This window comes from Pogona vitticeps, chromosome 1, assembly GCF_051106095.1.
Source record: "Pogona vitticeps strain Pit_001003342236 chromosome 1, PviZW2.1, whole genome shotgun sequence".
Lineage (NCBI taxonomy): Eukaryota > Metazoa > Chordata > Lepidosauria > Squamata > Agamidae > Pogona > Pogona vitticeps.
Genome location: NC_135783.1, coordinates 217599158 through 217625958, shown reverse-complemented (window position 1 = coordinate 217625958; position 26801 = coordinate 217599158).

Sequence of the window (26801 nt, the reverse complement as noted above, 5' to 3'; positions counted from 1 at the left end):
TTTATTGATGTCTCCCTTCTGTGCCTACAGGAATCCACTTAAGGTCTGGACTAGGCAACCACTGACATATTTCTGACACGGTAGGGCCACTCACAAGACTTCTTGTTATCTCACAGCATGGTATGGAGTGGCAAAAGCCAGCAAGGTTACTTTGCATAAGAATCAGAACATCCCACAAGAAATTGTAAAATCCAATAATAACAAACTGAATAACAATTTACTGCCGTTTCATGATGCTCCAGGTCTAATATCTGAGGAGACGGGTTCACTCTGCATAGTGGTAGGAGTGGCCTAATCAGAATGAAAATCTCACACAGTCAGCCAGAACAGATATTGTGGAGACTGTCATGATCCACAGCATCTTTTCTGTTGCCATTATTGTGGAATCTCTTCGGAATGGTGCTTAGTTTATTTGTTGTACAAGAGCTGTTTCTTCACCAGTAGCTAAGCATATAAAACATAAAAATATATCATGGAAGTGGTTAAATCAATTAATATATTAAAGTTTTCAAATATTGAGTAACAGACCTTAAAAACAGGTACAGTATTTGTTGAAAAGAGAGACTAATAAAAGTGATGTTTATACCTCCTGTTCGTGATGTTTAGATCATTAAAACATAATGTCTTTATTACATATTAGATATTGTAGTATGGTAAACACTTCCCTCCGTGTATGTTTTGTATGTGTTGTTTATTTGTCTGTTATATAATAAAAATAATTTTAAAAAAACCATAATGTCTTGATGCTTAGTGAATTGTGTTACATGTTAACAGAAGAAATAAAGATGATTTGACTTAAACAACAAATTGATTGTTCCCTTTTAAATTTAATACACCATTTTTAAATATTGGGCTGTCCATCTGTACAGCAGACATGCTTCTTACTTATATGATTAAAATCCAATAAACAGGAAAGAAAAGCTGTAAATTGTATATAGTAACACATTAAAATGTGCCTCCATTACACACTGTGGAAACAGCTAACCCAATGAATAAACAGGGCTCCGTTGATTCAAATCATAAGCAATTGATCCTTCTATATGTTCTGCTGTTTCATTTGTTAGATTCCTCTCTAAGGAAGAGCTTTTCTGAATTTGGAGAAGGATGCTGTATAGTGCTGTGCTTTGGATTTGAATGAATCCCCAATAGAGCTGATTTGGGCAGCTTTTACATATAGCTTATTAAAAGGAAAACTCCTCCAAAGCAATTCACATCCAAAAGTAAACACCTTGAGTCCCTTCACTGGGAAGAAGGTGGGATAAAGCTAAGTAATTTCAATTCATTAAAAAAAAAACTTTCCAGTGTCATCATGATGAGAAGACAGGATTCTCTAGGAAAGACAATAATACTGGGAAAGGTGGACGGCAGCAGCGAAAGAATAAGACTAAATATGAGATGGGTTGACTCCCTAAAGAATCAAAGGTCTGAGTCTACAAGAGTTGAGCAGTGTGGTTGGGGACAAGATATTCAGGGGATCGCTCATTCATAGGGTTGCCATAAGTCAAAGGCAACTTAGCAGCACATAACAAGAATACAGAATTCAAAATGCCAGGAACTAGCCTGATATTTCTGCCCAATATTGTCCCCATATTGCAGGCAGGAAAAAGGATGCCAAGCTTTACATAGCAAAGGTCAGCCTGAATGCTGACAACACCATTTGCATTTCTTGAAGAAAAAAACCAGTCCTGATAATTACTTTGTATTTGGGTGAGGAGTGGTTAACTGATTTTTTAAAAGGAGTCAGCATCTGAGATTTCCTCTTGTGTGGTATCACTTTGTGAATGGTAGTGAGCACAAGAGGGCATCCTGTAGACCATCTTGAGTGCTGTCATTAGCCATTTCAGTTTGGAAGCATGCAGAATGCGGTCAGAATGCAGTCCAAAAGCTAATATATTTCCTTCCAGGCTCTCCTATAAGAAAGGTGCCAGGATAGGAGATGGAGATGAGAACAGTTTCATTTTTTGACTTGCATATCTATCTTTTAATCACAGCCAGTGATTTTAGCAGGACTCTCCAATCCCAGTGCCTTAAGGGAGGGATGTTGTTTTAGTGATGCAAGTCTTCCATGTTCTTTGCTAGTATTCACTCCAAGAACAGGAGTGCTAAGGGTATTTTGGTGAAATCTGTAAATCCTTAATGTGGGTAGGATTGGAAAATGGGTGGCTGTTGCAATCTTTCTGCCTCTAACACTGTATAGATTTATCCACTCATGTCTTATACTCTGTTGACGTCAATGTCAATTTACCAGAAAACAAAAGGAATCTGATGCTATTTTTCATTCATCTAAAATCCCTAGGTCCTTTACATGTCCATCTGAAATGATACAGATTTTACACCTAGCTATGGCATATGGTGCTTTCATACATATTATCAAAAACTCATGTAGAAGGATAAGTCAAAGCAATGTCCCACATGAGCAATCTCCTCCAGCAAAAAAAAAGACCACGCTGACTATACTCCTGAAATCTTGCATGTTTCTTAAACATGCTGTGCTTTGCATCAGTTGCATAATTATATCTGACTGAGGGGGATAAGGCAGGGGAATAAGGATATCTATTATTTACATCCAAAATGTAAAGGTTGCCAATGCACAAAATGCTCTGCACCTTTTTTTCTAATGTTCAGCAGGATCAAACTCAGAAGGTAGGACTATCTTTACAAATTCTCCCAATTCTGTCAAGAAAAAAAAAGAGGAAGTTAGGCTGAGATTGGATGGCAATATTGGATTACATTGAAAGGGTCATTGGGTGTGGTCCTTAAAGCGGTCCTTCGGCACACATGAAATCTGGTCCTGTTCACTCCAGCCTAGCTCCAAAAACAAACTCTGCTGCTGGACCAAAAGGGTTCGGATTGAGCACAGAACAGAGTCGGGCTGGTTTGCAATCTCCTCTACATCATCTGGTCACTGGAAAATAGATTGAACTGGGCTGTGTCATAGGCGATCCAAAAAGCAGGCTAAATCACTGGATGACGGCACCCTGAGGGTGTGACTGCATTGACAAATAATATAGGAAATGCTCCAGGATTGGGATGGTCTGATTCACATTACTTTCTGTTGTAGGAGTGGTAGCCGTGTCAGTCTATTCAGACATTATAGGTAAAAACAAAATAGAAATAAAAAGTTTAAAAAGACAAAAATTTGGTGGCACCCTAAAGACTAACTTTCACAATTTTTTTAAATGTGAGCTTTCATGGACAAGTCCAGTTCAACATTCCTTACTGTTGACTATATGAAATACAAATCAATGCAAATAAGCCCCGAGTTTTCCCTCTCAATCAGTGTTGGGGGGTTTTTCCTCCACCACTGGGGCTTCTACTCTCTATGTAACTAAATGCATTCACATTGGTACAAGTGGTGTGATCACTTGAGAAGACGTGGAAGGATTTATAGCCATTGTATCTGAAGCCATTCCAGCCAGCTGAAACAACAGGGAAAGAGGGAGGGCAGTAGAAAAAGTGGCTGCTATTTGAATCCTCTCTTCTCCAAAGCTAATGTCTACATCTGCTTTCTTCTTTACTTCCAGTTCCATTTCTTTGCCTTCTCTTCATTTCTTTTTTACTTTTATTCTTGTAAAAGCTTGCTAATGTAGAAAGTTACTAGGCAACCCAAGGTGGGGTGAGGAGAAATATGAGAGAGAGAAGTTATCAATCGCTCTGTTTTGAGGTTGTTAAGGTAGCTCTGCTCTAAACATGTCTCCTACAAATCTGGATGACCAGAGCTGAGCAGAACTACCATAACAAGCTACAACAATGCTTTTGAATGCCAATTTCTTCCCCTCTCTTTACTAACTCATGTGTGTTGGGCTGAACCAAATTAAACACAGGAAGACTAACTTCACAACAGATACATTCACATTTTTTCTGTGGTATAGTTGCATCCTCACTTGCAGTTTACTTTTTAAAGTATCAACATGTTAAAGGTTATAATCCAACCAAAAAAAAAAAAAAACCCAAAGCTCTTTATCTGCAATTTGGTCAGTGGTATGCCCTCTGAACACAGTGTTATGTGCTGTCAAGTTGCCTCCAACATATGGTGAGGCTGTGAATGTATGACCTCCAAAATGTCCTGTTCTCAACAGCTCTACTCAGCTCTTGTAAACAAGCCTGTGGCTTCTTTTTGGATCAATCCATCTTATATATGGTCTTCCTCTCTTCCTGCTGCCTTCCACTTTTCCTACCATTATTGACTTTTCCAGAGAATCTTGCCATCTCATAATATTCCCAAAGTAGGACAGCCTCGGTTTTGTCATTTTTGCTTCTAGAGAAAGTTCAGGCTTGATTTCATCTAGGGACTCACTTGTTTGTGTTTCTGGCCTTCCAGAATATTTGCAAAGCTTTCCTAAAGCACCATATTTGAAACACATTAATTTTCTTCCTGTCAGCTATCTTCATTGTCCAGCTTTCAGACCCAAACATGGTGATCAGAAGTACAATTATTTATCTAAAATATTTTTATCCTGCCTTTCTCCTTAAAAAAAAAACCAAGACAGCTTACATAATTAAAAAGATAAGACTGTGCATGGTCTTGTCTCCAGTGACACATCCTTACACTTGATAATACTTTCTAGTTTCTTCATTGCTGCTCTTCTAAGTGTCAGTCTTCTTCTGATTTCTTTCACTGCAGTCTTCATTCGGACTGATGATTGAACCAAGGTATATACAAAATCTTTAACGATTTTGATTTTTTTTTCATTGTCAACATTAAAGTTTCCAAAAATAAGACCCAATTTTGACAACAACAACAACAACAACAACAAAAGAGGAAAGCAACTTTATAACTGTTCGCTGATTTGTGGAGATCATCAGTTGGAGTCATTGCTTAGTGTTGTAAGTCAAAACTAGAATATCCCCATTGAATCCACTGAACCTATGGGAGAGTTGAGTCACCAAATCCCCACTTACTCTACTACACTCAGCAACAGGATTACAGTAATTCCTGAATCAGTGTAACAGTCCAGAGCGAATGTTCAGGAAGTGGAACAGGAAGGGGTCATAACAAAAAGGTCTCCCCATAAACATACACACAGTGTTAGGTGGAATCCTACTCACAGGCTTTCTACATGTTAAGCTTTAGTACATTAAGTCACTCTATTTGCATATTTTATTGTGAAACAGGTATTTGATAAGGTCTAACAAATTTGTCAAAAGATTGAGAAAATGCAGAGTTTGACTGTGTAAAAGAAACCTGCTGAAAGGATGGCCAGTCATTCACAGGGCAGATGTTCTTTCTCATGATGTCTGGATGTTCCTGCACGTGCTTCCTTCACTGTATCTTCAAAGGGGCTTGAAACTTGCTTTTAAGAAAGAGACTGACAGAAGGAGAGACTGAAAGAGAAATGTTTTGGAATTGATTTCAGATACTAAATGCCGAATCCAACATGAATTAGATTAAACATGTGGATGATCAGAGTCACAAAATACAGCCCTAATGATTTGCTCAAAGCCTGAAGTGGTAAAATAGTTTTGATTAATGTCTCTGCCACAGCGAGATGGCAGGTAGCACAGGATAAGAGATATGCAGAAAGAAAGAATAAGAACATCTCAGCTAGAGCAAAACAGCTCAGACAAACATGGATAAATCTTCATACTTTCATGGGGAGATACATAAAGACTGACTGTATTTTGATTGGGGACAAGAAGTTGAGTGTCCTGTCCAATATACAAAGCATTGTGGACTATGTAGGTATCTTTTTTGCTACGAGGATTACTAAAATGATTGCAAAACTTAGCTAAAAAGGAGAGAATACTACTTGTGGGTAGCATGCATAGGAAGAAGCTATTCATAGAAACAGAAAACATGGAATTTGAAAATGCTAGCCCAGAAGATCAATAATTTGTAGAACAGATTTAAAATGTCTCAACAAGAGCTAAACCATGTCCATGCTAGCTAAGCAATTTTAAGGCAAGGTTACAACCAACCAGAGACTGAGGTATGTAAACTTACACATTGGTACAAAATGGAAATCTGTATTTGGCTGTTGTTTAAAAAAACAATCCTCAGTTTAAGGATAGGAGGGCTAGGCATAACCAATATTCAGTCACCTCCAAAACCATGGCTACAATGCCATAAAAATTAAGACTATAAGATGGATTTATGGTCTTTGAGATGAAGCATTTGCACTACTTAATGCTGCTCCCATTTTATCAATTTGTCTTGAAGGGGCACAAATCACTCGCAAGGTACAACCATCCATTCCCATTCCCTGTACTAATTCTGTGGTGAATCTCAATTCCTCTAAAGTGCTGCTCTGACTCAATGCAGCATTTGGAATTGCTGTTATGAGTCCATGGCACGGGAATATCTCCTTATGGCGAGTGGCCTTAAAAGACCTTTCTTTCCTCCCAACCTGCTCCTTAAGCATGAGTTTGGAAAGATGAAGCAACTTGCAAGGGTGTGGTAGTCTATGGTTGGGAGGCAGTGCAAAGCTCCTTGCATAACTGATGCTGGCCCTGTAAAGGGATCTTTGGCCTCTGTCAGTGTTGAAGTGCCTTTGCATGTTCCAGATCTGTGGAGTAGACCCTTTTAAAATATAAAGGGAGAAAGAAAAGCACGCTTTTGTCTGGCAAGGGAAGTCCCATAGTGCTAAACAGACCCTCAGTACAAAGCGCTACAAACATAGCAAAGGGGTTTGGGGATGGAAAAAGGAGTATCAGGGACTCATGGGGGAAAAATCTTTCCATACCTGATACACAGTGAGATAAGAGGAACTTGGTCTCTGTGTTGGCAACTGCTGTTAATACCAGTGCTTAACCAGCAGGGAAGCACTTCACCCATATATACACTGTAGGGCGACCCTTTCCCTTTTTAGTCCATGGGTCACTAATGGCAACCGATATTCAGAGCAGAGCTTGAAAAGTTGTCACAGTATCAAACCTGCTGAAACAGGAAATCATGAGTTTAGTTTCTTTTTTTTTCAAGGTAGCACTTCCATTTGTCATTATTCAAGAGCAACTACAAGAAATGGTTGTTGTGGGTTTTTCAGGCTCTTTGGACGTGTTCTGAAGATTGTTCTTCCTAACGTTTCACCAGTCTCTGTGGCCGGCATCTTCAGAGGACAGGAGTAGCACTCTGTGCTCTAGTGCAGTTTGTTTGGGAGTTCAGTATTTATAGCTGTGGGATCAGCTTTTGTCCTTTTCAGGAGATGGGTGATTATGGTAATCAGTCTGTTTTTGTTGTGGGTGTATTGTTGTGAACAGGAGGAGAGATTATCTGTCACTGTGATTCATGGGTGTTGTTAGCTGGTCTTTTGTGTGTAGTGATCACCAGTCCTTGTGGCTGGGTAGAGTTTGTTGACCTTTTGCAGGCTGTATTTTTCAGTGCTGGGAGCCAAGCTTTGTTGAGTTTTAAACTTTCTTCTTTTTTGTTGTTGTTTTAGTCTGCAGTGCCTCTCATGTTCTTTGATTCTGGTATGGATGCTTCGTTTTGTGGTTCCAATATATACCCGGCCACAACTGCAAGGTATCTGGTATACACCTGCAGTGGTGAGGGGGTCCCTTCTGTCCTTTGCTGACTGTAACATTTGTTGTATTTTTGTGGTAGGCTTGAATACTGTTTGTAGGTTGTGTTTTTTCAAAAGTTTCCCCATGCAGTCCATGGCCCCTTTGATGTATGGCAGAAATACAGTACTTTATTTGTATTTCTGTTTGTGGGTGGCTGTTTTTCTTTAGTTTGGTGCTGTTTTCTTGGTTTAATTGGCTCTTGTCATTTAATTTTTGGAGTAGCCATTTGCCTGTAGGGCCCAATTCAGATGGTTGAGTTCAGTGCTGAGAAATTGAGCTTCACAGTTCTGATTTGCATGGTCTACCAGTGTTTTGATTAAGCAAATAATGGGGGCTGTAATGCATCTCCTGTAACAGTAAATATTATATTATATTATATTATATTATATTATATTATATTATATTATATTATATTATATTATATTATATTATATTTGCCTCATGTGACCAGAATCCTACTGATATTTGTGTATGGTTCATATAACCTGGTTGTTGCTAACTGCAGCTAATTAACAAGGGGCAAGGGTGGTCTGGCCATGTGTCTGACTGCAAAACCAAGATGCAGCCTGACACCTCATCAATAAGCTGCAACTAGCCACGGCAAGTTACACAGACCTTATGGGAATTCCAATAGGATTCCAGCCAATGTAACAGCTATGGTCTAGGCTACTTACTGTGAAAATGAATTAATTACAAATAATGTATTAGTTGTAGCTAGTCACTTCCAAACTCTGATTCATACCCATATTGCTTCTGAACCTGATAACCAATGGCAGATACTTCCTCCATTATTTTTTTTCGTTTATTCAAAAATGTCATTTTGATGCCACCTAAGTGCTTCTTTAAAATATATCAGGGTGCCATATTCCATAAACGAATGTCATCTCTAAAGGAAGCCACAGGCTTGGAGTTGGGCAGGGCTGTTGAGGACAGGACATTTTGGAGGTCACTTATTCATAGAGGTGCCATAAATCGGTGGGTGACTTGACAGCACATAACAACTGTGTAATCATGCCTCATATGAAAGACCTCCTGGTGGGTGCTCTGAATCTGCTGCCATTCTATTTCGTCTGAAGTATACACCCATCCCAGTAATTTTAATCTGGCATTGAAACATCTGCTTTAAAACGAAAACAAAACCCTCCCCCACTGAAATCCATGGGATGTAAAAGTCCTTAATTTTCATCACAGCTTTGTCTAATGTAGGTGTAGAGAACCTGTGTCTTTCCACGGGCTGCTGGACTCCTGTATCCATCATGCTGTGCCATCCTTGCAAATGGGGAGAGATGATAAGAACAACAGTTCATCAACAACACACAGTGACAGCTTCCTTACCCTTGCTTTTATGTGTGTGTTTGTGTGTGTGCGTGCACATACACATGCTTTTGAAAATCACTTTTTAAATATAATGCTCTCATTGAATAGGGATTAAAATCAGTGACAAATGTGGTGAAATATGCAGGCATCCGGATTGGGGGTTGGGGGTGGTGTTTGAACTGCATAAAGACAATTACTTTTTGCTATACATATATAACACAAGTGAAAGCTTAATTAACTTGTCAGAAAGTGTGGAGTCTCTTTTCTTGAGCTGCTGAACTCACCTTCCCCAAAGACTTTGAGTTGAGGGTTGGAAGGGGGGGGGAGAGAGAAACACCCATCCTGAGTGCTTTATCTGAAGAAGCCAGTCATGCATGGCATTCCTGTAACTCAGTAATCTTGTTTATCTGTCTCTGTGAAAGTCTGTCCCCCCCACCCCACCCCACCCACTCCTCATCGCACCCACTGCAGCTGGGCGAACCAGACTCTTTTTGTCTGGCAAAGAGGCTCCCAAATGAGGACTGCCTTTGTGCTACGAATGGAGCGAAGTCATAAGACAAAGCATGGCTAATTATGACATACAAGGCTCCTGTTTGTCAGGCAGGTGTGGAAACGGGGGGGGGGGGGGGCTGGTAACAATGATCCAGATCCCTAAAGTGTCCTTGCTTACAGGCTATCAAATCTCTATCAGCAGGTGTCTCATTCTCCCCCCTCTCCCCCCCCCAGTCTATCCAGCCACATAAACAATGGTACCTTATTCAAAAATCTGAGGTGACGAGGGTCTAAGAGAAACAGGAAATTAACATGGGAGGTACTGTGTGCACTTAGGGGAAGGGGGAATGAAGCCCCAGTCCAACAATTCATCATCATCATCATCTTAGAACTGCATAGCTGGAAGGGACCCTGTGGATCTTTGAGTTCAAACTCTGTCAGGGAGACACTGTGGGGAATTTGAACTCCCAACCTATTGCTCCACAGCCAGAGGCCTAAACTACTGAGCTGTCCAGCAGTTCATATCTCCAGATATGTGTAGCCTTATTTCTACAGGGATGCTGAAAGCATGAAACTAGAATGATTTATTTTCGGTATCCTGGCTCGCCAGTTATTGTGACCATTATCACCCTCGCCGACACCACACTTTATTCCACCCTGACTCCATGAAACCTCAGTCATTTACAACATTCGAACTATGAATCACCAGGCTTTAAAAAAAATAATCTACCAGAAACATCTTTAAAGGCAAAAGCATACTAAATGCCCTTTGAAGCAAAGCAGTAATGAATATTTATGCCCCTCATCAGGGAGATCTTTCCACAGCCTGGGGGACACCAACTGAGGAGATCTTGCTCCTTTCTACTATGCCTTTAAAGCTACTTCTATCCTTATGTTTTCTGCTATCACCTGAAAGAAACCTGCATACATAGGGATGCCAGGTTGGCAAAAATTCACTCTCAGAGACTTGAAGGCCAAAACCTGACACCAGATAATACGGCCTCTCTGACATCACAGAAGATAATCTTTGTGGGAGTAGGAAAGGGGGCAGACCTGCAGCTAAGCCAGCTCACAGTGGAAAGGGGTGCCAGGGGACTCCATTTCCTGTTCTGCTCCCAACAATAGGAAGACCCAAGGACATGGATCCACCAGTTCTCTCCCCTACACCCTCCCATCACTCCTGCATCTGGGTGCCCTAATGTGATGCCGAGCAATCTTTTCACAAAACCAGTGAAAGACTGACCTAAAAGACTGGAAACAACACAGCAGGAGATCTACAATTCCAAATTATTCAAAATTTCAGAATTCTGCACTTGCCCAATTCACAGCTTGTAAATATGAAATACAAAGGACAGGTATTTTTGCATCATGTTAGGGCGAGTGTCTGGGATGGCTGAATAGTTTTACTGCAAATCAGAAAACCCTGCAGGGCATCTGAAGTGTGTGTTGTTGCTGCTGCTGCTGCTGTTTCAAAGAGCTGATTGTTTTGTGTGGGAGGGGTTGTTTTGTTTGTTGCTGTTGTTGTTGTAATCATCCTCAGTGCAAAATTTAGTAAGCCTTTCAATACGTTCATGGATTTGAGCAGCCCAAAGGGATTTCGTGGCTAGTGTGGTCAGAACTCAACAACTCTGAAAACTGTGCTGGTAATCCCAGGCTCACAGAACACTGTTTTGGACATAATATTGAGAAATCCTATTTTCTCTTGCCTTTTAAAGCAGACGCCCAGCACTTTTAACCTAAATAAATAATGGATGCACTAAGACTGCCATGCTGAAACCGATGTCATAACATGTCTTCCCTTCGGTACAGAACACTGACATCCGTTTGAACACTTTAAACTCTGGGAAATCTACTTAGATCAAACATCTGCTAATGGGTATTCCCCATGAGTCACCCTATTTGTTTGCTTGCTTTAAGTACTCCTTTGGACCCACACAAACCTTTCCATGCCCTTAAGGTAGTTGAGAATAATATAAAACTCTTTTCTTAAAAAAAAAAGAAGAAGAAGCCTTGCAACATATATCTGTTACAGCCTCCAGGGTCCAAAAAGAACAATGACAGCAGATGAGATGACAGTAGCATCAACAACAATGAATCTGGAGAACTGGTAAAGAGGTGGGAAATTCAGGTCCAAGTCTCCACTGCAGTAGGAGGTTCACTTTATGAGGTGAGGACAGTCATTCTCTTTCAGTTTGGCCTCTCCCATACAGTTGATCTGAGGATAAAGGAGGAAAGAGGAGAGCTATGTGATCTTTGAAGGAAAGGGGGTATGGCAACTTTCCGAATCCCATCCCAAAATCAGACCCACCCACTTCAACAGTGTTGCAAGTGACTGTGTGTAGGACTGCACATCATATACCTGGGAATGCTGCTTCCACATCCAGCTTCCATCCAGCTTTCCATGTGCCTATGTAAAGGTTTATACACATAAGAAAACTGTAATTTTCTTAGAAGGACAGGAAAGATGTGGGTGAGGTTTCTTTTTGGAAAGCATTCCAAGTCCTTGGGGCTATCCAAGTAAACACCTCACATCAGTCTGTCACATCCTGCTGTCACATCATTCTCTCCCAAAATGGAACTTCTGAAAAGCCTTTGTTGAATTACAGTGGTGCCTCGCATTACGACATTAATTCGTTCCAGCAAAATCGCTGTAGAACGAAAGCTTCATAATGCGAAAATTAAAAGCCCATTGAAATGCATTGAAACCCCTTCAATGCGTTCCAATGGGCTGGAAACTCACAGTCCAGTGAAGATCCTCCCTAGGGCAGCCATTTTCGGTGCCTGTGCAGCGAGCAATCCATCCCAGAAAACAGCAGGGAGCCATTTTATTTACCCGGCGGCCATTTTGAAACCGCCGATCAGCTGTTCTAAAATCGTTGTTTTGCGAAGAATCAGTTTCCGAAGCAGGGAACCAATCACCACAAAGCAAAAAACCCCTATTCAGACCATCATTTTGCAATCACAAAAGCGATCACAAAAATGTCGTCGTAATGTGGTTTCGTCATAATGTGGGGCAATCGTAAAGCGGGGCACGACTGTATCAGAATGGGGAAAGTGGCTTAAGTTGGGAAAGATACTTCATAAGGTATGCAAAGTCCTGGCATATGAAAGAATAGTGAGAATTATCTTGAGTTGCACCAAGAAGTTGCTGGCGTCCAATGCAGCCAGTAAAAAATATGTCATCATTTCACCACCTGACCAGAGGGTGGTATTTGCAGCTTCCAAGCCATATCAGGCATGGCCCTGGCCAGAGTGAGGCAGCTGTGGGTGTCTGAGGGATACAAAGAGCTGGATGACTAGGATAAGATCTCAAACTTCCAGACAGGTAGGGAGCTAATGCATTCTCTAGAGAAGAGTGAACTCACACATCCTCTCACATTCCACCAACATGTAAATGACCTTAGTTTTTTTCCCTTCCCACTTCCCAAAATGAGGGAAATTTGACTCATGCTCCAAAGTAAACCCATTGCAATGAGCAACACCCACTAAGAGTAATGAAAGGGCCCTGCCTTTAAGGCCTGCCATGCACACACAAGATGAAATGTCCCATGTTCTAAGGCAGATGCACTTCTTTCAAGAGCTACTGCAGTGTCTTGTCCTCAAGGAATATGAATTCAGTAACAGCAATTCTTTTCGATGTAACTTCCCTCTGCTATCTTGGTAAAATACAGTAGGGCCACGGTATCTGTGGGGAGTAGGTTCCAAGCCCCACCCCCATGGATGCTGAAAAATGTGGATGTACCAAATGCTATATATTGCATGGTTTCTGGCTCACTCTAGTGGCCCATTCTGGTAAATACATCCTGAAAATATGTAGAAATACGTATTTCAGGGGGTTGTGGGTTTTTTTTTAGTATTTTCAGGCAACAGATAGTGAAGCAGTGGATACTGATTCCACAAATAGGGGGTCCTACTGTAATTATAATCATATGATGTCAAGTCAATTCTGACTTATGGCCACCCTTTTCACATTTTTCAAGGTAGAGAATACACAGAAGTGGTTTACCGTTCCCTTCTTCTGGGGGCGCCCTGGAACTGCACAGCTTGCCCAAGGCCTCACAGGCTGGCTCTACTCACAGGAGACAGAGCGGGGAATCTAATTCACAACCTCTGGTTCTGCAGCCAGATACCTTGGCCACAGATTATTTTATTACAAGATCCAGTGTTTTATTTCTCATCTTGGGTGTGGTCACCACGCGCCTCAGGTTTTAAAAGCCCTTTGAAGGGATGCAATATGAAGCTGATTGAGCAGTACTCACTCATGTTTTTCTTTCTCCCTGCCTCCCTCACATAAAATAATAATAAAACAATAAGATAACATCTATTTATCTATTTAAAATATTTTACCCCACCTTTCTTCATAAAAGAATCCAATCAAATGTTTCATCCTCCTTATCAAATGTTACCACAGATGTTTAAAAGTCTCCCAGTGTCATTAGCACCTTTTTATTTTGACTCTGATTTGTTTATGCTTGTAGAAGAAGGGAATTATGTAGACAGCAGCTCTTCCCAGAATCTGTGGTCTTTGCACATGGATGGAATAGTCAAGAAGATACTCCGAGTACATCAAGGTCGCATCAGCACAACCCATGACCTGCCAAGTCCAATGCAGCTGACCAGTTGCACTATACCTAAATTCAAACATCACACCAACCCATGGTTTAGTGTTGTGTCTGAGAGTATAAACCTAAACAAAAAAATATGATTTGAGGTAGCTTGCCTAGCCTTGGTATAGGTCTTTGCTAAGCATGTTTTGCACAAACCATAGCTTACAATTGGCAAACTATACAACTGGCAAACTAATAATCATTGGGCAACATGCTACTGATGACTGATGGAGCAAAAATGTCTGATGGCATAACTGCACGGTCCAATGATGAAAAGGACGCTCATCTAGAAACTGGAAATTAAGAAAAACAGTTGCAAGCTGGGCTGATGATGGGCTGGCCAAGATAAGGTGCTCTGTACTGTCTAAGCAGTGTTAACTCAGACACCATGGAAAAGGCATCTTCTTGGAAGCTGTGGAGGTCAACACAGGAAACCAGACTGTGTTTTTCCCCTCTCCTTTAATACTTTCATGGGTGGGAAACAGAGGTGTTTTTTCCCCCCAGCCTTCCTTCTCTGCACTGCCCCATTTCTCAAGTGGGGCAGCTAGAAAACCAATTGCAAAGGAGTTCTGGGATGCCTCCTTGTACACGCAAGTGGAATGCAGAACCACCCGCTTGAGTTGTGCAAGCCATGTGCTTAATACGTGTCCTTGCCATCACTTCAACCAAAGAAACCAGAGTGAGAAGCTGAAGGCGACTGATTGAAAGCAGACAGACCGAACTAAAAAAATGCTTTACTGGTAAGCATGGAAGTTCATGCCAATTTTTTAATCTATAAGTGGTTCAAGTTATTGCTTGGAAAATGTCCGAGCTGAGCCAATATGACCTTCCAAGCACATGGTACATGCACCCACGCCCAGATAAGCACATGCACACGCACCGACACACATTGTGGCACTCTTGAGCAGCCAGCAAATTGAGCAAGTTTGTTGAGCCTTTGGAGGCCAGCTAGAATTGTGGGAACAGCATCTGGCAAATGAGCATGCATAAGGCCTTGGGAATTCTTCATTCAACCCTCAGCTTTCCAAGAGAGGCAAAGGGAAAGTGGTTTCTTAACTCTGACAGTCTTCCCAGTTTCTTCTCCCTGAGGCATGCAAGCTCCTTCACCCTGGTGGCTTTCTTTCCAACATATGATGAAGAAATCGCCAAACGTCAGCATGCCATAAAGATCTTGCTGCCATTATTCTCATTCTCATTAACGCCAAGCATTAACGGGCAAATGCCAGCTAGACATTTGGCCTTTCCAAAACAGTCTTAGTGGTTGCAATTCAAATAACTAGCAAAGGAGGAGGAGGAAGAAAATTATTATCATTCTGCACTGCCAGGAAACAATAAGTTTGCTTTCCAAAAAAATTGCAAACATTAGCCAAAGCAAACATAATGAGAAAAGGCAAACATTAACAATGTGGCACATTCTTTTGTTTCTAGAGATACAGGCACCCTTCATGGATATGCTGGTCACGTAGTGTCCTGACATCTCTTTTCTTAATCTATATGGCCAAGATTTTATTTTGGGATCTCATGGATAAGCTCCATCATGTGCGGTACACAAGCTTCACCTTTTTTCAAGCGAAGCTCTTTGCCGTTGGGGCTTTAGGCTTAGATTCTTTTACAAGGGGTTCTTCTCCAAGCATACAGCAGAGCAGGAAGAAAACACAAGGCATACTAAAGCTGCAGCTCCTGTCCACAACCACTGGGAGAACATGCGGAGACCATGGGATGTTTGCACTCCCTGCTTCTGAAGGCAGAGAGAAAGGACCAGCTTTAGATGGAAAGATCTGACTTTAAAAACAACAAAACCTATTACCAGTCCTTGTAGAAATATAAATGGCCTTTGCCTGTTGACATTGGGGTTCCAATATGTGCAGACAGCAGATCAGGAGAATTTGCTATGAATCTACAGTGTGGCTGTGTGCTGCCTGGGGGATGCTGGGAGTGGTGTTTGTTTGTTTGTTTGTTTGTTTGTTTGTTTGTTTGTTTGTTTGTTTGTTCGTTCGTTCGTTCGTTCGTTCGTTCGTTCGTTCGTTCGTTCGTTCGTTCTTTCTTTCTTTCTTTCTTTCTTTCTTTCTTTCTTTCTTTCATTGTATTTATACTCCGCCTATCTGGTCAAATAAGCACTCTAGGCAGCTGCCAACATATAAAACATTTATGAAATATAACATTTATAAATTTTTTACAATCAATAGAGAAGTTATTCAGGATGAAAGAAAGAAAGAAAACAAAGAAGAAAGAAAGAAGTCTTGAAAGTTTACTCTGGGAGTCTTAAAGGGTTACTCTGGGAAACTTTTTTATAATTTTTTGTTGTTGTTGAGGGTTGTGTGTGCCCCCATACATAGTCTTGATAAGTTGCATTTATTTATTTAAACACTTTGTGATACCTCGCCGCATTAAAATTTTCGCCAGGGTAGTGATCACTGAATATGGGCAGTAGAGAACAGGACACAGTCAGCACCCTACAGATGGTGGAGCTGTGATTACATTAAATGGAGAAAGCCATTCATGTCCTTTCTTCCAGGGTTCCAAAGGGAGGGGTACAGTTGTTGCTGGTGCTGCTGCTGTTGTTTTGTCTTATATTTTGTTGTTGTTTAGTCACTGTGTCCAACTCTTCATGGCCAGAGCACGCCAGGCCCTCCTCTCTTCCACGGCCTCCCGGAGTTTGGTCAAATTCATCTTGGTAGCTTCAATGACACTGCCTAACCATCTCGTCCTCTGTCATCCCCTTCTCCTCTTGCCTTCATATTTCCCAACATCAGGGTCTTTTCCAAGGATTCTTCTCTTATCACGAGATGGCCAAAGTATTGGAGCCTCAGCTTCAGGATCTGCCCTTCCAGTGAGCACTCAGGCTTGATTTCCTTCAGAATGGATAGGTTTGTTCTCCTTGCAGTCCAGGGGACTCTCAAGAGCCTCCTCCAAGCACCACAATTCAAAAGCATCAATTCTTCAGCGGTCAGCCTTCTTTATGGTCCAGCTCTACTTCAATACATTGCTACAGGAAAAACCATAGTTTTGACTATGCGGACCTTTGTTGGCAAGGTAGTGTCTCTGCTTTTTAAGGTGTTGTCTAGGTTTGTCATCACTTTCCTCCCAAGAAGCAGGTGTCTTTTAATTTTGTGGCTGCTGTCACAATTTGCACTGATCCTGGAGCCTAAGAAAGTGAAATCTGTCACTGCCTCCATATCTTCCCCTTCTATTTGCCAGGAGGTGATGGGACCAGTGGCCATGATCTGAGTTTTTTTATCTTGATTTGACTTGACCTATATACCACTACCTAATGCTAGAGCACTCTCTGGGAGGTTTACAGTATAATTATGCAAGGATCACTTTGCCCTTCCCCCCCCCAACAAGCTGGGTACTCATTTTACTGACCTAGGAAAGATGGGAGGCTGAGTCAATCTTGAGCCAGCTACTTGAACCCATTGGGATAAAACTCAGATTGTGAACAGAGGCTTGACTGCAGTACTGCAGTTTAACCCCTGTCCCACTTTGGCCACCAAAGCCATGTCCCAGGCTTCTGTGCCCAGTTCCCGATGCAAAAATGTCCTTTCAGCTTTGAAAGAGAAGACCTCTTTGCAATTCAAAGGGTCGGTGTGTGAAAAGGGGGGGCATATTGGCTGAGGAACCACTGGATAACACTGGAAAGTATGCACAGTGTGGTAGAGAAGTAACATTAACCTGTGGATTCAGCCGTATGAAACTTGGAATAATTATGTGAGCACACTTCCCCATTAGTAAAGGAATCACATCCGCACTTCTTTCTAAGAAGTTTCAGCTGATTAGAGAAATAAACTTGAGACAGAAGAGTGATAGAAGTTCTCGTTCTAGCTAAGTTAGAGATTTTAGGAATCTTGGCTACCGCTTTCATCTCTAGAGAACACAGTCCAGATGTGTCCTCCATGGAAGGACAAGAGAGAACTGTGAAAGGGAAGGAAGTGACGTCAACAATCCTAAGAATAGCCACCTAAGGTCAAAGGAAGATCAGCACCTGTGAAGGATGGTTTAGGAAACTTGAGGAGGTCCTCTCTCTCTCTTGTCTTCCTCAGGCAAAAACCTGCATCTTCTCCAGCATAAGCTGAGTTGCACCCAATCACTTCCAACAGGTAAGTGGACTTGGTACCAGGTACAGCCATGTCCCAAATTCCCGGGATAATAGCTGTAACCTGGGTTCCCTTGCCTACCATCTCCATAGAGACAGATGCAAAGTCTAAAATGTGAAATCCAGTAGCAACAGCTCAAGAGCACACAAGAAGCTTTGCTAAATGGCATGTCTGGAAGCCCTGAGAACAAACCTCAAACTCTGGGTTGCCAAACTGGGAGCATCTCATTCCCTAAGATTTCAGGTTGAAAGACTTGATAGCCCAAAGAATGAGCCCAAAGCCTGAGATCTGGTAGCCCTGTTTGGCTATTTGTTTAGGTGATGGTTAGAGTTTGAAAGAAAAGACTTCTACAGACTCTGTTCCATTTACTTCCCAGTAAGTCTCTTTGATTTTAGAAACATTAACTTCCCAGGAAGCAGTTCAAGTCTCAGGATGTATATGAGATCTGGTGTTTTTTTCTTTTTGTTTTTGTTTTTTTGTTGTTGCTGCTGCTGTTGTTTTAAAGTTTCAGAAGTCATGAAATGCCCTTGGCTGAGGTTTTCACAAACCTTAATTATTGGCTTAACTGTGTGCAGTTTGTTGGTCTGGTGTACATGATTAAAGGTCATGCAAATCGCTGGAGACATAATTTACAATTCTCCCTACTTGCTCTGGCAACCCACAGGAAAAGATCCCCCTGCGTTGCCCGAAGTCCTGGAATGTCTTTTGCAATGCTTTCCTGTCCTTTCGCCATCACTCCATCGAAGCCCTTCTACTGCAGATTGCATGACTACATTTTGATTTGCTTAATTAAGGGCCACAGCTGCAGTCAATTAGAGGAGCAGAACTCTTGCAAAAGACCCGCTGCCAATTTCCTAAAACCTTAGTGACTAATAATAATTGCCAAGTTTGACCAGTTCCCTTGGCATGGGGTGATTAATTAAAACTAATGATTACAAAAAGAGACAAATTGCAATAGTGGAGGGAGAAGGGGGAAGAGGAGGCAAACTCAGCCTAAATGCAAGTTTGATTAAATCATTAGGCTTGATTACTGCCACTGAGATGATCACAGCACAAAGTTTGACATGGGTGCCCTCCCAACAGGTTACACAAGATGTAAGGGCAAGAGGATATTAGCCCTCCCTGCAAAACACACACCCATGGCGATCTGCAATTTGCAAATTCATCAGCCAGATCCAGGGAATGAAATGGTTTTGCTCTGTCTTACCTTGCCGTAGGAAGCAGGCAGGTTTAATATTCAGCAGTTTGACTGTTCTTTCTGCAGAGTCTGGGGAAACAAGACAGAATACATGCCCTGTCCTGGATATTGAAATAGCCAGATCTAGCATTTGTAGAGGAGAGCCAGTTTGGTTGAGTGGAGAGTGTCAGCTGAGGACACCTGTTTTTAAATGTCCTCTTGACCAGAAAAATTCACCGGAGAAGAATAAGAGCAAGCCACACAAAACAAGAAGTATGAAGGCACACTTTTCTCCTCTTATATTGTTCTGCTTTGGAACATGGGTTTAGATGGAATGGGTCTAACTAAGGAACAATATTAAATATAAAGGGATATTTTTTGCTGTGTCCTGATCAGCTCTTGGGAACTTAAGATATTATAAATAATATTAGCTACTGGGGTAGGAGACATTAACGAGAGTGTAATAATGTTAAATTTCAAAAGTAATCTAAGGATGGGGAACAAAATTACTTTATTAAATAACAATTCTAGTTGCTTTCAAAAGTTATTTTAAAAGGACATTTTATAACTTTTAAAAGGAAAGCTTGCAAAAACTGTTCACATTTTACACCATTCTCTTATCAATCCAACTTTATCAAAGAAAAAGTAAGGGAAAGTAATGGTAAAGTAATGAGTAGTGCAAGAAGTAATGCAACAACTTAGTTTTTCATCACTTTCACAAAAGCAAAACCATTGTGGCACTTCAGGGCTAACAAATATACTTGGTTGTGAGCTGTCATGGATTGCAATCCACTTCTTTAGACACACAGAGTACAACATCTGGGCCACAGGTTTATATACAATATACATGGCGGGCTGGGGCTGGGGCTGGGGTTGGCATGATACCCAGTGTGGGACTGGGATCAAGAGTGAAGTTGAAATCAAGTGGAAGGACAATGGCACATTTGCACTTGGTCCCAATTCTGGGCTTCGAAAGTGACCTTCTTAACACGGGTAATGAACATCCAGCGTGTTGGTAATATTAGCTGTCCTGACAATCCTGACAATTGAATTTGGAGAAACAAGTAAGCTGTGCTGAGGGCAGGGCTTTGCCAAAACCAACAGACCATAAAGAATACCAGTTTTTCAATACAGATAATGAGCTTTAAAAATGTATGTATGTATGTATGTATGTATGTATGTATGTATGTATGTATGTATGTATGTATTTATTTATTTATTTATTTATTTATTTATTTATTTATTTATTTATTTATTTATTTATTTATTTATTTATTTATACATACCCTGCCTTATCCTTAAAAGGATTCATTTTGTAGCTATTTGGGGAGACTTTATTGATCATGTATTAATAAAGGGAAAGAGAAGGCACCATTGCAAGAAACATGACAATTTTAGAAGGGAAAGAGGAATCCTTGAAGGAAAGAGAATTGGTTAGATCTCCAACAATCCCAGTGGGAGAGGCACATTGTTATAATTGTCTCTTACTTGTTTTTTCTGGTTTTGGACTGTGTACTGTAATGTATTATTATTATTATTATTATTATTATTATTATTATTATTATTATTATTATTATTATTATTATTATTATTATTATTATTATTATCATCATCATCATCATCATCATCATCATCATCATCATCATCACCACCACCACCACCACCACCACCACCACCACCACCACCACCACTACTACTACTACTACTACTACTACTACTACTACTACTACTACTACTACTAATAATAATAATAATAATAATAATAATAATAATAATAATAATAATAATAATAATAATAATAATAAAGGAACCAAGGTGGCTTACATAATTAAAAACCAATATTTAAAACCTAAAAACAGTATGTATACAAATATTTAAAAGAATTACACTAGTCTTATATTAGTAACGGTCAATAAAATCAGCACTACAAACACATTTAAAAGCAACAAGGCACAAAAATCCAGTTTAAAAAAATCCCTCTCAGATAGCCAGTCACTAAGGGGAAAACCTGCCTGCAGAGAAACCTCTTTGTCTGCTTACAGAAGGACAGTAAAGATAGAGCCAGCAAAGATTTAATCCCAGTGTAGTCTGACAACAAGTTCCATAGCGTGTGAAAACTTGCATATTTTGTGCATTGAGTGTTGATCATAATAAAGCTATTATCGGCCTCTTTTTTGGGGTGGTGGTGGATTTTATTCCACTTTCCTCAAATAACTTTCTAAGAGCTGATTCCATTATGCCCTGCAATGGTCAGAAAGGGAACCAGAGTGGAAGGCGATAATCAGAATATCATTGCAAAAGATGTCAACAATAGAAAATGACTTAGTAAGAGTGCTGTAGTATTTTCTAAAGCTGCAATGTCTAAATATTTATCTTTTGTGAAGCTTTACAAATATAGTGCAGAGGACTTAATTTCTGTTGCTGTGTACATGCCTTTAGCTATCATTCACATCCACATGTGATAAAGCTATCTGCTCCCACTGTGTGTTCATCCAGCAGTGCAGACAGAGCCATTATCCCACAAGAATGGGACGTGGTGATTAGTATGTTGTTGTTGTTTTTTAGATGATGTAGTATAAAGGCTGATACGCTTACACACAGTAGTCTGGAGGAGTTCCTGTCTTGGAAGGGCCATGACACCACTCAAAGTGATTAAAATACTTGTAGGTATCCAGTGCCTGCATATAGAGCTTTGGAAATAAGTCTACGCCTGTTGTAAGAATTACAGTCAACCCTCGATGTACGAACATAATCTGTTCCGGAAGTCAGTTCGTAAATCGAGCCAGCATTTCCCATAGGAATGCAATGGAAACCAATAAATCCGTTCCGGCCGAAGTCCTCCCATGGAAAAGCAAGCCAGGCGGCTGGGAAGAAATCGGCTCCCTCCTTTCACCCGATGCTGAGTCCCCTTCGCGCCGGGCTGAGCTTTTTGGCTTCAGAGGTTTCAAAGGGGTTCCTCCGATGTCAGAGGAAGCCTTTTGAAAGCTCCAAAGGCAGGGAGGAAGGGCAGGAAATTTGAACTTCCCGCCCTTTCTCCCTGCCTTTTGGATTCGTAACTCGATCTGCGTTCGCAAGTAGGTCTGCTACTTGCAATGAGATCGGGTTCATAACCCGAAACGTTCGCAACTAGGGCCGTTCGTAAGTCGAGGGCCCACTGTATCAGATTCTGATTCAGAGGACTAAAAGATGCCTGAGCTAACCCAAAGCCACCTAAGGCTGTGCTGAATTCCAACCCAGCCGGATGAAATTGCTTAGGGCTACCATCACCTTGGCCTAACTTTGTACTGGCATTGCTGTTGTTCTTTAGTTGTTAAGTCATGTCCAGCTCTTTGTGACCCCATGGACCAGAGCACGCCATGGACCAGAGCACGCCAGGCCCTCCTGTCTTCCCCTTGCCCCCGGAGTTGGGTCAAATTCATGTTGGTTGCTTCGATGACATTGTCCAACCATCTCTTCCTCTGTCGTCCCCTTCTCCTCTTGCCTTCACACTTTCCTAACATCAGGGTCCTTTCCAGGGAATCTTCTCTTCTAATGAGATGGCCAAAGTATTGGAACCTCAGCTTCAGGATCTGTCCTTCCAGTGAGCACTCAGGGTTGATTTCTTTTAGAATGGACAGGTTTGTTCTCCTTGCAGTCCAGGGGACTCTCAAGAGTCTCCTCCAGCACCACAATTCAAAAGCATCAATTCTTTGGCGGTCAGCTTTCTTTATGTTCCAGCTCTCACTTCCGTACATCACTGCAGGGAAAACCATAGCTTTGACTATTCGGACATTTGTTGGCAAGGTGATGTCTCTGCTTTTTAAGATGCTGTCTAGGTTTGTCATCGCTTTCCTCCCAAGAAGCAGGTGTCTTTTAATTTCATGTCTGCTGTCACCATCTTCAGTGATCATGGAGCCCAAGAAAGTAAAATCTGTCACTGCCTCCATATCTTCCCCTTCTATTTGCCAGGATGAGATGGGACCAGTGGCCATGATCTTAGTTTTTTTGATGTTGAGCTTCAGACCATTTTTGGCACTCTCCTCTTTCACCCTCATTAAGAGGTTCTTTAATTCCTCCTCACTTTTTGCCATGAGAGTGGTATCATCTACATATCTGAGGTTGTTGATATTTCCTCCGGCAATCTTAATTCTGGCTTGAAATTCATCCAGTCCTGCATGATGTATTCTGCATATAAGTTAAATAAGCAGGGAGACAATATACAGCCTTGTCATACTCCTTTCCCAATTTTGAACCAATCAGGTGTTCCACATCCAGTTCTACCTATTGCTTCCTGTCCCACATATAGATTTCTCAGGAGGTAGATAAGGTGGTCAGGCGCTCCCATTTCTTTAAGGATTTGCCAAAGTTTATTGTGATCCACACAGTCAAAGGCTTTTGCATAGTCAATGAAGCAGAAGTAGATGTTTTACTGGAACTCTCTGGCTTTCTCCATAATCCAGCGCATGTTAGCAATTTGGTCTCGAGTTCCTCTGCCCCTTCAAAATCCAGCTTGTACTTCTAGGAGTTCTTGGTCCACATACTGCTGAAGCCTACCTTGTAGGATTTTGACCATAACTTTGCTAGCATGTGAAATGAGTGCAATTGTACTGGCATAGTGGCTCTGAGGGGTTTAAATCTGGCTTAATTTAGCTCTTCCACTACTCTTCTCCTTCTGTTGGATGATCACTGCAGCACAGCAATTGTACCAGCAGATCCAATTATGCCAGCAGATCTGAGATCAGTCAGCCCAAGAGGCCTCTGCCCATTCCAGCCCACTCTACAGCTGGCTTGAGTTTGGACTGCACTGCCTGGCACCTATGACTGGTGGAAGAAAGGGGCTTCATCATCACTCTTCCCCCCCACAGCAGTCCCTCCAGCCACCTAAAAGGGCCATATTTCCTAGGGATAGCAGCATCAGCAGATTGCCACTAACTAAAGCTAACTTTGGTGTGCACATGATTCATACACAATGCAATGTACCCTGAAATCACCAAAGAATCATTTAAACAGCAGCAGTTTGCTATGGATTATGACATTAGCACCATTGTGCACACACAGCTGTGCAACAGGATTTTATCCAGAGGCTCAGAGGAGCCTGCTGGATGGAGCAAGTTGCAATCTGAGGGGCAAAACTCGATGAAGGCATCTTCTCATGTGGTCTGTTACTATGAATTGTGTAATGCCAGTTTAATGTCAACTAGTATAGCTATTTGAAGTTGCTAACTGACCTACCAGTATGTTATGTTCTTGTTTAAACCACTGTTAATGTGTTAACATTATAATGTATCAGACATGCAGTTACGCTTGCTAAATCGCTTGGTTTTGCTTGGTTTCATTGAACATTTTGGAGCACAAACTATGGTGAGGAATGTGGTGTGCATTTAATACATACATTACATGGTCTATGAACAATGAGTTCTGCGAGCAGAGGCTTTCAGCCCTGAGAAGCCGTTCCTGGGTCCAGTCTTTCCTCTGTAGTTTCCAAGTGGAGCAAATACAAAGATAAGACTGCCATTTTGTTTTAATGGACAAGCTGAAGTCGAACAGGGCAGGCAGAAGAAGAATCCTTCATTATGTTTGTTATTCGTGGCATTTCCCAATGAACGGGGCTGCTGCTGAGACCTATGGCAGAGAGCTGCAAACATGAATGTGTCCACTGCATCCTAGCTGAATCTCAAAGGGCTGTAATTGTGTTCCCTGATTCTGTGTGGACGGCGATGGCTGTAGGTAATGCAGTTACTCACGGGTTACAGCCTGCAGCCGGGATAAGAGTCCCAAGCTTGAATATGCAACATGTTCCAGGGTTAATGAAGCCTAATGTGGGGCTGCCAGCATCACTCCGTGCCATCGCCTGCAGAGTTGTGAAGGGATTATATCCTGTCCTTGCATACCATTTCATCCCTGCCGTAATAGATGAAGAGCAGGATAAATCACTGATTAAGCATGCTAGTCACTGAATATGTGACTAAACTGATCCCTGCTGGAAAGCCAACTTTAATCTCTCTCTTTTCACACAACACACTCCACTTTCTCAGCTTGTTTTTTCCTTAAATCATTTCATTGGCAAATGTTTGCGAAGTTGGAATTTATAGCGCAGTCATACTGAACTCAAAAAACCTCCGGTTTCCTTTCATTTGAATTGTTGCAAAAAAAAAAAATTTGAAAATGGACCCACTGAGTCAAAATCTGGACAAAACACCAGTCAGGGACAAACAGGAATTAATGAGTCCTAGGAACACCCAGTCCTTTGCCCAGAAGCATATCCCCAGATGACTGACATCAGCAGAACAGGAAAATCAAAAACTGGAGTTGATCCCTTCTGCTGCCTGTGTGGACTCAGCCCTGTTTGCACCCAGAGTCATAACTTTTAAGATCCTTTGGTATTTGCAAGCAGTGTGCTTCACTGAAATTCTGAGGGAGGATCATTAAAGAAAATGGTGTTGAAACAAAAAGGAAGCAAGTTGATGCCATCTGTTCATGAACTAGGAACCCCTTTAAAAAAAAAAAAAAAAAGAGTGCAGGAAGAAAAGGAAACCACTGAACCTGGTTACGGAGGTCCCTATTGCTAGCTTTGATGTCTGATGTTTAGTTTGCCTAACTAAAATTGGAGCAGCAAGATGAAACAGGAAGTGACCTGAAATGAGCAGTAGGAAAGAAGGACACCTGAGATTCAGATTTAGAAAAGACAAGAAAGGGACAAACATCTGGATATTTGTCTTTTCCTATACTCTGCTCACGCAGATCACTGGCTACATGCATTGGTGCTCTGTTCTAGTAGTTTTGTCCCACTGACCTGGGGCAGGTGAAAGTAAGAGACAAATGAGGGTGAGAGGATAGTAGAAAACGGATTTAGTTTTTCTCACAAAACATCTACTCCTTGACTGGGTGAGTTATGATGTTAGAGACTTTTCCGTGCTTACAATTTCTCAACAGGTCTGAATCCAGAGTGAGAGGTTACACTTTTCCCCCCAGGTAAATCCCAGAGGGAGGACACATGACTAGTCATGGGGACAAATTTAAAAAAAGGATTGCAATATTCGTCAGAAATCACTGATTTGTTAAATATTCATCCCTTCATATTTGTGGGTTCCAGAGACCCCAATGAATACAAAGAGATGAATATCGCCCCATTATTATTCATCCTCCATACAAAGAGAGGGAAGGCTAGCTTAATTTATTCGTATTATTAATTAATTTATTAATCTATTCATCCCACCCCCACAGCCTATCCCCCAGCCCTTCCTCTCCCTACCTTAACCACTCCTCCCAACCACCACCCCACCATCCTCCACACTGCGCCACCCCCACCCACCCCTAATGATGCCCCTATCGTAATCACCACCACTACCACCGTTGCCAGCTGGCTTCCACAGCCACAGCCTGTAGAAAAGGATATTGGCTGCCCTTTACAAAGATGGCAGCTGTGGCTTCATTTAGGGTAGGGAAGCTGCAGCTGCAATTGTTGCAAAGGGCAGCCTGGATTCCCTTAGCTTGCCTTCAGGGAGTCCGGGCTGCCCTTTGCAAAGATGGCAGCTGCAGCTTCCCTACCCTAAATGAAGCTGCACCCGCCATCTTTGCGAAGGGAAGCCAGTGTCGCTTTCTACAGGCTGTGGCTGCGGAGGCCAGCTGGAGATG